This window comes from Pinus tabuliformis, chromosome 8 (assembly GCF_031772625.1).
Source record: "Pinus tabuliformis cultivar Carrire ecotype Pingquan chromosome 8, CPIR1, whole genome shotgun sequence".
Taxonomy (NCBI): domain Eukaryota; kingdom Viridiplantae; phylum Streptophyta; class Pinopsida; order Pinales; family Pinaceae; genus Pinus; species Pinus tabuliformis.
Genome location: NC_142294.1, coordinates 1,230,551,974 through 1,230,564,641, shown reverse-complemented (window position 1 = coordinate 1,230,564,641; position 12,668 = coordinate 1,230,551,974).

Below are 12,668 nucleotides of genomic sequence, written 5' to 3'. Positions count from 1 at the left end.
GACAATTGAAGTACTCTCCTTATTTCTTGACTGATTCAAGGGGGAGGGCTTCCAGTCAACATTGGCATGACTAGGTGTACAAATAAATCAACAAAACCAGAATAAGAGTATGGAGACTGAGATTGGTGAATCAATGGGGTCCAAAAAATGACTGACCTAGGTTGACCTTTGGTGTCTAGCTTCTGAAGGGTGAATGGGAACTTATCAGGTTGGTAACATAAGAACATATGGTATAAAATAGAGGAGTACTTGAAAACCCTTTCATTGTTCATTCTAAGGAATTTCCCATGCATCCTATCAACTATAAATTGGGCATAGTCATAAATGATAGCAGGAGGCTATCCTGGAATGTAGATGGACATGAAGGCAAGGATTAACTCATCAATGTATTCACTAGTGGTGTACCCCAAAATGTACGATATCATGGCTACAATATTCTGGCCCCATGGGGAAAAAATAGCAGCTACATATGGGGGGTAGTCCTTAGGGATGTGTCTGTCTTCTCTGATGAAGGTTTGGAATAGTTGGGCCAATTTTGCAGAGCTAATTTAGGATACAGGTCCAACAAGTCTCCAATTGAGAGTGGGGTTAGGTTTGGCCCTAGTTGGAGCTGCAACATTTCATTAATAGACTCAGCAGTGATGGTGAAAAGGACCTTCTAGTCATGAGACATTGTTAAGTTATGGTATGTTCTATGCTTATAACAATTTACTTCTTTTTCTTATTATATTCCATAGATTAGCGATCACATGTCATAAAGTAAAGTGCAGATAGAACATTAAATGATCAACAGAAAACAAGCCAAGACAAGAGACACAAGATGTGGTGGCTAGCCAGGGACAAACCCCAAAATGTGTGGGTAAACCCGTCGATCAAATCTTATTTTATCTTCAATAATTTAGTAGAGAGAAATAGTACAATACAATCTGATTCATATCAGCAGTAGCAAACCCTAGATCAGCAGCATCAGCATTAGCAGCTTCATTATCAAACTAGGGCAGACGATATCTCACAAACCGACTGTCAGATCGGCTTGATTCCACCACCAAAATTTGCGGCTTCTAGAGGAGGTTCAGATGAACCTACAGTGCAGTTCAGATGAAGAGACCTTCTCATCCACGTAGGTCAAACTTTACTTCTGTAGTTTCAGCTTCAGTTTCGGCAGCTTCCAACTTCAAATTAGGGCAGTCGATATCTTGCAAACCGTCCGTCGGATTGACCTAATTCCACCATAAAAAGTTGCAGCTTTCAGAGGAGATCCAGATGGACCTACAATGCAGTTCTAACGAGGAGATCAAATGGTCAACACTGGTCAAACTTTGGATCTGCAGTTGCAGCTTCAGGTTCAACAGCTTCCAGCTTCACATGTGTGAGAGAGAGAGAGACCCTTTTCTGCGCAGTAGAGAAGAGACTCTTTTCTGTGCAATAGAGAGAGACAGATGTGATGAGATGAGTGAGCCCAAATGAGTAAAAGTCCTATTATATTTATACATAATGTTGGTGTTTGAATAGATGTGATTGTTGGGCTTCTGAGCCTACATGAGTTGTAGGTCGGCTTGATAATAATTTCATAATCAAAATAAATTCATATCTCCATGAATACTTATCGGAATCGGATGATCTTTATATCAATCCTACACCTCTCGACAAGAGGGATCTAATAAAAATATTATTAGCCATGAATAAGATGACCCACATGAATTTTAGCCCTATTTGCCAATTTTAACACTCCCTCTCAACTAGGTAGAACTTCATCTGCAATCTGTCTATCGGTCGTTACTATTCATCCATCAAATGCACTACCCTATACAGCCTATCCCTTGCCCTGCTTTGCTCTATTCTTCCTATTATGCTCTTGCATTGTTCTGTTCTGCTCTGCTTTTTTCCGAATTATGAAGAAGAAGAAATGATCGAGGATGTATCATACTAACTCAAAGTCAATCTCAGAGTATGTACCACTGGTCCCAAACCAGTCTCAACCAACCCGAAGTTAGCGTCATAGTGAGTACAACTCCACTGGTTCCAGACCAGTATCATCCTCCACTAACTCAAAGTTAGTCTCAGAGTGCATACCACTGGTCCCAAACCAGTCTCAACCGACCCAAAGTCAGCTTCATAGTAAGTACCACTCCTACCACTGGTCCTAGACTAGTATCGCAGTCTCAGAGAGTGTACCACTGGTCCCAAACTAGTTTCAACCGACTCGAAGTCAGCGTCATAGTATGTACCACTCTCACTAGTCCCAGACCAGTATTGCACTGACACAAAGTCAGTCTCAGAGTATGTACCACTGGTCCCAGACCAGTCTCAACCGACCCGAAGTCAATGTCATAGTATGGTACAACTCCTACCACTGGTCCCAGACTAGTATCATTGATCCCAGATCAATGGAGGTCATCCTAGCGTAGGGAGTATGGTAGATAAAATGATGCGTCCATCGATACTACTATGGTCCCTAACTTCATTTCCTTGCTCATTGATCAGATGAGAGGTACTTCCCATGAGTCCCATACTGCATGGGTAGGATGCCTTGACAGGAGAACTAATCAATCCTGTCCTCACAGGAGAACACATCAATCCTGCTACAATCACCATGGAGAACACATCAATCCAAGCCGTCATGGAGAACACATCAATCTAGGCCTCACAGGAGAACACATCAATCCTGATACGATCGCCATCAATCCAGGCCTCACAGGAGAACACATTGGTCCTGCTACAATGTCTCCACGGGGTGTACATGTATACCACTAGGGGATAGTGAATCATCCTATGGTCATATGCTGCTCCAAGAAGCACCCTGCACCCCCTTGGAGATCCCAGAGCTCAATGCATCATACACGACCCTCATCAGAGGGTCTTTGAACAACTGCAAGTTGTTCTTGGAAAGTCAGAAATTTTACTTTCCCAAGGGGTTTTATTAGAATTTCAGCGACCTGTTCATCTATACCGATATGTTGGAGCCTTATAGCTCCCTGCTGCACCATATCTCGAATATAGTGGTATATGATATCGATATGCTTGGAGTGATCATGAAATACAGGATTCTGTGACAAATAAATCCCACTCTGGTTGTCATAAAGTATCACGGTGGTATCCAATGTAAATCCAAACAGCTCACTGAAGAGATTTCGCAACCAAACTGCCTCACAGGAGGCCATGTTGGCAGTAATATACTCTACTTCGGCGGTGCTCAAGGCCACTGACTTCTACTTCCTGCTCATCCAGGATATCGAAGTAGATCCCAAGGAGAAACAACACCCGGAAGTGCTCTTACGGTCCTCCACATTGCCTGCCCAATCAGCATCTGTGTATCCAAATAGTCTCACATCTCCGGCAGTGTATTTTAACCCATAAATGATAATGCCATGAAGATATCTCAACAGATTCTTAGCACCAATCCAATGTATGTGGTGGGGTTCAACCATATGTTGACTCAATGTGTTGACTGCGAAACATATATCTGGACGAGAGTTCACTAAGAACATTAATGCTTCGACGAGTTGCCGATACTCGATAGCATTTCGTAAAACAGGTCCAACAGCACTACTGCTTAACTTCTTGAAGTCAAGCTCCGTCGGGGTAGTTACAGGCTTGCAGTCCACCATACCGAATCTTTCCAATATCTTCACCACATATTTTCCTTGAGATAGGAAAGTTTCTCCTGGCTTCTACCACACTTCAAGTCCTAGGAAATAGTGCATCAGTCCTAGGTCCTTCATTTCAAATTCAGAAGCCAACTCCCTCTTACATTTGAGAATGAGAGGGTCTACACCTGTTAGAAAGAGGTCATCCACATACAACACCAATATGAGAGGTTTATCATCTTCAACCTTAAAGTAAAGGTTAGGATCAGCTTCACTCCTAGTGAATCCCAGCTTCATCAAGTAGTTGTTGATCCTCTCATACCATGCTCGGGGTGCTTGCTTCAGCCCATAGAGAGCCTTCTTCAACCTGCATACATGAGATTTCCGATCATAAATTTCAAATCCTTCGGGTTGCTCCATGTAGACCTCTTCTTTGATCAAGTAGTGCAAGAACGCAATCTTGACATCCATCTGATGTAGGTTCCATCCTTGTGAAGTGGCAGGGGCTATGATCGAGCGAATGGTCGTATATCTGGCAACAGGTGCAAATATCTCATCATAGTCTATACCTTCCTTCTGAGAGAAACCACGAGCTACAAAACGAGCCTTATACTTTTTCATACTTCCATCTGCTGCGTGCTTTATCTTGTAAAGCCATTTGGAAGTAACTACTGTCTTGTCCTAGGGTCTGGGAACTACTTCCCAGACATCATTCTTCATGATAGACTCATATTCTTTGCTCATAGCATCCTTCCATACTCGGTGCTTGACGACATCTGAGAATGATGAAGGCTCATTTTGTATGATCATGTTCATGATGGTCAGGTATCCCTGATACCTATTAGGTTTCTTACTTTCACAAAAGGTTCCTCGGGATGCAGCATGTCCTTCAGCATCATCAAGTAGCCCCCTAAGCCATGAAGGCCTCTTCCTAGAGGAGGAAGGCTCATGTGGAGGAGGATCAATCGGATCCAAGGGTTCTTCTACATCAGGCATTGATTCATCATCCTTTTCTTTCGTTTCCTTGGTGTCGGCTTCTTGAGAGCTCCTCAAAGTTGGAAGATTGTTCACCTTTCTGAGAGCCATATCTTCGTCAAAGGTGACATCATGACTAATTAAGACTTCCCTTTGACCAGCTACATAAATTCTATAGCCTTTAGTATTTTCACCATAGCCCACAAAAATTCCCTTCTTTCCAGATGCACCCAATTTATTTCTTTTCTCTTTCGGCACATGAAATTATACACGGCTTCCAAAAATTCTAAAATGAGAAACATCAGGTTTCTTATCGGTGAAATTTTCTTCAGGAGTCTTTGAACCCAATGCTTGATGAAGGGGCATCGATTTTGTACATATACGGCAGTGTTTGCAGCTTCAGCCCATAGAAACTTCAGAAGTCTTTGATCATGTAACATGGCCCAGACAGCATCCATAATTGTGCGGTTCTTCCTTTCTGCCACACTATTCTGTTCAATAGTATATGGTGTAGTAGTCTTCCTCTTGATGCCAGCCTCTATACAAAAATCATGGAACTCATTAGATTCATATTCAGTCCCATTATCAGTTCTTAAGATCTTGATTTTCTTTTCGGTTTGATTCTCAATTAGGGCTTTGAAGTGTCGAAACCAAGAGAACACTTCATCCTTCTTTTCCAAGAAGTATATCCAGGTCTTTCGAGAATAGTCATCTGTAAAAGTGAGATAATATGAATATCCTCCCAAGGAGTTCACAGGCATCATACCAGATATTTCTGAGTGAACTAGTTGTAATATATGGGAGGTCTTGCTTTGACCTGAAGGGAATGGTCCCCTTTTAAGCTTTCCTTCAGCACATCCCAGACATACACCTTCTTTCTCTACTTGGAATTGGGGCATCCCTATTACCACCTGTCTTACATGAGGTAGAGCTTTGTAATGAAGGTGGGCAAACCTCCGATGCCAAAGTTCGGACTAAAGAGTTGTGTCACAAGACATGACACCTAGCGGACTTCCACCGACCTGATATAAAGAATCAACTCGAAACCCAAGAGTGAAAGCATCTTTAACATTATTTTTCCATATACGTACCTTGCCATCACTGAAGGTTACCTTGTAGCCTTTGTCTTCCATTGCCAAGATGGACACCAGGTTCATTTTGAGATCAGGTACATATAATACATTTTGTAAGTGAATCATATTACCTTGATTCAATTTGAGAGAAACATTGCCTACACCTTTCATAGGGTATTTCATGTCATCTCCAAGGACAATTTCCAGGTTAGTTTCTTTCTCTACTAGATTATTGAGTACTTCTTTGTAATCAGTGAAGTGTCTTGAGGCACCACTATCAATAAGCCAAATTCCCATTTAGTCTGAAGGAGCGGAGGTAGATAGAGCAGCTGGTAGATAATATTCAGCCTATTTATTGTCAACAGTGTTAGATTCATACCTGGAATTTCTAGCCTTCTTGAATGGTTGCCCTCTTCCTTGATTTCCAGCATTCTTTTTACCTTTACTGTTGAATTTTTCATTCCTTCGATTACCATGAGATGGATTTTGATCATTGTCATGGTGAGAGTCCTTTCTATTAGGACATTCCCTTGCATAGTGACCAGCTTTATTGCAAATGAAACATCGTCCTTTTCTACCACCCTTAGGTCCAACCTTTCTTTTCGATTTAGACCTAGAATTATTTCTTTTCTTAGCATGAGAAGAAAAAGCAACAGGAGGACCTTTAGGCAAGGGAATTTCTTGCTCTTCTACCCTTGTTTCTTCTTGAATGCATCTAGCCATTAATTCCTCAAAACCAGGAATTACATTATTTTTCAGAAGAGTAGTCTTGAACACATACCATTCGGATGGTAATCCTCCAAGAGTTGTGAGTGCCATTTCTCTGTCAGTAATAGTCTCCCCAATAGATAGGAGATCATTCTTGATCTCGGTGATTCTTAATAAGTATGCTTGCATGCTCTGATATTTACCCTTCTTGATTTCCCTCAACGTATTTCTAAGAAACAAAACTTGATTTGCATCATTAAATTTAAATAAACTCACTAGTCTATCGTAGATTTCCTTGGAGGTGTCTAGATCAGAGATGTAGGCCACAAAGCACTTATCGATAGAGTCCCGGATGATCTTCTTCACTTTAATTTCTTCGTTCTTCCATTTGTTCCTAGCAGCAGGAGGTGCATTTGATGGAGGCTCAATAATATTGCCTCTCACATGATCCAACACTCCTTGATCATCAAGGGTTAGATTTATAGACATCTTCCATCTGTGATAGTCAGCTTTCTCACGGAGCTTGTCTTCGACAGGAAAGAGTGTTGATGACCCCATCGTTCTTTTATGATAGCTTTGCCAATCTTCTCTTCGGTGATTGCTCTTGCTCTTACTTGGGCTTTGTCTTCACCTCAGCTCTGATACCATGTTAAGTTATGGTATGTTCTATGCTTATAACATTTTACTTCTTTTTCTTATTATATTCCACAAATTAGCAATCACATGTACATAAAGTAAGTGCAGATAGAACATTAAATGATCGTCAGAAAACAAGCCAAGACAAGAGACACAAGATGTGGCGGCTAGCCAGGGACAAACCCCACAATGTGTGGGGAAACCCTTTGATCAAATATTCTTTTATCTTCAATAATTCAGCAGAGAGAAATAGTACAATAAATCTGATTCATATCAGCAGTAGCAAACCCTAGATCAATAGCATCAGCATTTGCGGCTTCATTATCAAACTAGGGCAGACAATATCTCAGAAACCTACTGTCGAATCAACTTGATTCCACCACCAAAAGTTGCGGCTTCTAGAGGAGGTTCAGATGAACCTATAGCACAGTTCAGATGAAGAGATCTTCTCATCCACGCAGGTCAAACTTTACTTCTGCAGTTGCAGCTTCAGTTTCAGCAGCTTCTGACTTCAAACTAGGGCAGTGGATATCTTGCAAATCGTCTGTCGAATTGACCTGATTCCACCACCAAAAGTTGTGGCTTTCAGAGGAGATCCACATGGACCTATAGCGTAGTTCTAAGGAGGATATCTGATGGTCAATGCTGGTCAAAGTTTGGATCTGCATTTGCAGCTTCAGGTTCAACAGCTTCCAGCTTCACATGTGTGTGAGAGAGAGACCCTTTTCTGTGTAGTAGAGAAGAGACTCTTTTCTACGCAGTAGAGAGAGAGAGATGTGATGAGATGAGTGAGTCCAAATAAGGAAAAGTCCTCTTATATTTATACACAATGTTGGTGTTTGAATAGATGCGAATGTTGGGCTTCTGAGCCTACATGAGTTGTAGGTCGGCTTGATAATAAGTTAATAATCAAAATAAATTCATATCTCCATGAATACTTATTGGAATCAGATGATCTTTATATCAATCCTATACCTCTCGATGAGAGGGATCTAATAAAAATATTATTAGCCATGAATAAGATGACCCACATGAAGTTTAGCCCTAGTTGCAAATTTTAATAGACATGATAGTTCTGTGACTGGGGACGTAGCAAACATAGCACATATGAACAATCTCAAGAGAAATGTGGACTTGGGGGAACTGGTACTTGGTAAAATTTGACTCCCAAAGGCCAATTTCATCAACATGGTTCAGGAACTTGTCCCTACTTTGGCAATGTACTTTAAGTGGGGACTCTTGGGTAGAGGTATATTTTATTTGGAAATCTTTATCAGCAAAAGGAAGGTCGTCCAGGTCTAAGTGAGGTGTAGTTATGGGCCTTACATCCATTGCAATTGGGGCAGCCATACTCAGTTATTATGGATTTGAGTGTGGGGGGTGATTCAGAGTTTTAGGGAAATGGAGGTTTTGCAGTTGTTTATGGCTCACAGTGTTAAAATTTAAGTAAATTTGATCTTGTTTACTTAACTAACAGTGTCACGAGGATGAATTGACTCTGAATTTGATAATGGAGTTGGAATTCCACAGTTAAATACCTAGAATTTGGGTGAAATTGATGGTAAACAGGTGGTTGATGGTGGCTGCAAAGGTTCGTACGGTACTGGTACAGACTGATGAACGAGTTGGACTATCTGCAATGTCTGTGGAGCAATGGCGGAGGTTTGTGAGCAATTTGGTTGTTTGCAGGGGTTGCAATGATTTTCTGAGTTCTCAAAGGAAAATGTGTGAAAAGAGTGAAAAGAGGGGTAATTAGGTTTTTATAGGAAAAACGGTTAATTTTGGCAGGTTCACTAATTGATGAATAGTGACAGTTTTCGGTTGAATGGGGATAGTGGTTTAGGAGGGCCATTGCACCACTTTTGTGGTGCAAGCGGTATTCGGGAGGGGTCGCTCGATTCCATTCAGTGTTTGCCACGTAGCAACGGGGGACAGTAGGAAAACCACCTTATCGATTGGGTAAAGGACGGACGTCGGGTTGGCCCGATATGGATGTGAACCGTTGGATGAGGGGTAGGGAGATTGTAGGGTGATCGGGAGGTGAAGCTACGTGGCAATTTACCATAAATCTTTTTGGGGGGCCCATGGGTCTAATCATCGGTAGTATGAGATTAACTTGGAGCTTAATCTCATCGGGGACTCTTTAACAAAGGATTAAGGACTGAGGGCAAGATTTAATATATTTGTGGGATATGGGATAGTAATATAGTTTATAAGTAAACTAAGGGGTGGGGTTAATTTATATAAAGAAGTTAAATATATACGGGGTAGTAGGTTTTTCGGGAATTTTATATATTTAATTAAAAATTTAATATGAAGTGAAATGAGGGGAAGGGGTATTGTTCTTAGGTGTATGAAATGTTATGCGCATTCCATACCCTTAGTACTTTAGTATAAATGTATTTGGTGGGTTTTTGTACATAAAACATGTTTATAAAGTGCTTTTCCTAGGCAAGAGAACTTAACCTTAGGAAAAGGGGTTTTGTGAGGGGGATGAATGAATTATAAGGGAATTTAACACATGTCCTTCTTAAATCATTAAGTCGAGGGTCCAGTCCCACCAGAAGTTAGAGAAATTCTCTGAGCCTTTTTGACTTAAAAACTATAGGTATTAATATTTTTATTATGAAAGGGAAGCTAGTGAGTGTCATAGGGGTTAAAATGAATGAGGGGATGTTAAGTAAACCAAATTTTGAACCATTTCTTTTGTTTTGTTTACCACTTATGCATATTTAAATGATGCATTTGGAACAATGACATAAGTGATTTTTGTATCAAATGACATGATATTTCTGCAACCTTTCTAATACTTACCCACTTACTCATCCTACCATTTTTTTTCTTCACTTTATTTGGGTGCATTTAGGCTAGCAAACCCTTATCAATATTTTTCTTTTCTTTACAAAATAAACTATCTAATTCTAACCTTATATCCTCCAAGGGCTCAGATTAAATTGATGAGCTCCTTTTATTCACTCTACCTATCTAATGATCTGCCAAGATTACATTGTTTGGTCAGATTTATTCACTACCTATAAACATAAAATCAAAAGCATGAAATAGCCAAGTTTAAACATTTTTAATATCATGGATTGTGGCATAAGTAACAAGCTGCACACAATCATTTGCTATGTATAAAAAGTAAATAGTAGTGGCATTTTGACTTGCACACTTTCATGGTCTCTTTTGTCTTTTAGGGTTCATATATTTTCATTTTTTTTACCTTTTCATTTTTATTTTTTTTGTCCTTTGATTATTCTTTTAGGACATACCCTCTTTACGTTTTTTAATTTTTTAATATGGAAAACATTTGCAGAAAGCAAAGGTATGTACAATATTACAAGGCTTAACCTTAGTCATTCAAAATTATGACTCCTATTGGTATAGGAACCTAACACCATGTACCTGGTAATGGTAAAATTATATGAAAACATAGAAAGTTTCCATAACTACAATCTCTTCCCTACAATTGTAGCTTGGTTCACATCCTTACATGATACATATGCTTTTTGTGTTCTCAGATCAATCCAATTTTGTGTATATCTGGAACCATTACACAAATTTGGATCCCATGGTTGTCATTATGATTCCTAAATGATGGGTTTACATAAGTTAGTTTTGTTATCTTTGGTTGTATGATGGGTCTTCCTATGTAATGATTTTTTATTTTTCTTGAATAGTTGTGCTTTTTTGTTATTGATTAAGCTTTAGGCAGAAACACTAAAAAAACTATAGAGTAAAATCTGCAATCACATCATTTGTAACATCACTCCTGTATATGTGGTAAACACAATGATAAAGGAAACAGCTAAGACAAGCAGAAAAATGTTGCTAGCATGACACTGTAGACACTTTGTATGTCGCATAGTAAGGACTTTTTCCTATCATAATTTATTTGAAACTTGAGACAAAAAGTTCATTCACTAATAACATATAATGCTATCATATGTTGTCCTTGGTGAATTTGACACATTATAATTTTCATTTGGAATGCTTCCAAGGATAAGTTACTTCATCTAGTGAAAGAATAAGATATGTTGTATAAAATAGTTGCAACAAAACTAGCATGTTATTGATGACCTGATTTTGTAAATGACAAAATTATTATTCTTTGTAATGTATGTGATGGATAGCTTAGTTAATTCTATACTAATTTTCTCTTTATCTGGAGAAAAACAAAGGGTGATAAACATACAAGCAACTTCCTCTACTTTTGGTTAATACTATTTTTTTTTATGGCTGAAATGGGGGGTTTCTTTAGCTACTCTTAATACACTTCATCTTCCTGTGTTTAGGTTCTATATATTATTCATCTATCTATTTATCAATACACATACATACACTCACATATATAAGATGCACAATCTTACATTATTTGTATCTTCATACATTTAGTCAAATAAGTTGTGAGCTTAGGCCATATATGAGTGCAGTCCCATATTTGCTTTAAAGGAAACAACGCAAAGAAAAAATGATTTCTAGGAATTTTATTCAGTCTATAATATGAGGAAAAGATAAGGAACATACTGGAAACAGATTGTTGGTGACCTAGATTTTATAGAAATCCTTTACAGGATCCTATTTGTATGATGCTAAGATAAAAAAAAAAAAAAAATGGATCGAAAATTAATATTCTTATTGTCTTTGTTGCAAACAACATGCCTTCCTTGTATTCAATATAAATGAAACTACATATTTCCTACCAATACAAAATCATGGGAGCATCAATCAAATCTCACGCTTGCAATGATGGTCATTTGCCCTAAACTAACAATTCAGTACTTTTCGAAAAATTGTTAAGTTTGAGTGCTTCATGCCACCTGCTTCCCTGTCACAAGGAATTTTTACTTCTAACCTTAACAACTTCTTTAGGTTTGAGTCCTATTAAACCTTGAAATGTCATCTCCTTAATGCATGATATCAATGACTCTAATAGGTATTTTTTTCATATTTGTTGTATGTAGTATATCTCATCAACCAAGATATATAATGAAAAACACATCTTAAGTATACATTCATATAACATATCAAAATACATGGCTTGAACCATTAAGAAGATCTATGCACTAAATGAGAACTATAAAGAAACCTATTGGACTAATTCAAATATTAAAAAAACCCTAATATATGCATGGCACACATATACCACTAGTTGTAAGTAAAGTTGATAAAGATCTTCTTGCAATCTAAACTATAATACATTATGATACGAACTCTCACCCGATTGACTTTATTTATGCAGTTGCACATATAAATACATGCTGAGATAGTCATCATAGTATTCGATTATTTAATCTATTAACATTAACACTTAGGCTTGTACTCGTTATATTGCTTGGTCTTGTACCTGGTGCAAGATTGAAGGAAGTAATTTTGGAAGGAAAACTAGCATGGTTGGCTTTGGAGTGAATGAGTCGTAGATGATGAACAACAACCAAAGCTAAATTTGGTGAGGGTGACTAGACCTACTAAAGAAGATGATATGGGATTGGTGCATGGAAGCCACCACCACAGACACCTTTAGTTCAACATTTGCATGGCCTCCAATCTATTCCAATTCACTTGCATGAGGATAAGTTCGATATATCAGTGGAGTAATCAACATCTGAGCTAGTCCTGAGTCCAACGAATACATGAATCAATATTGATACCTCCAACAAGGTGGGTTTAGATATTTTCATATAGGTTA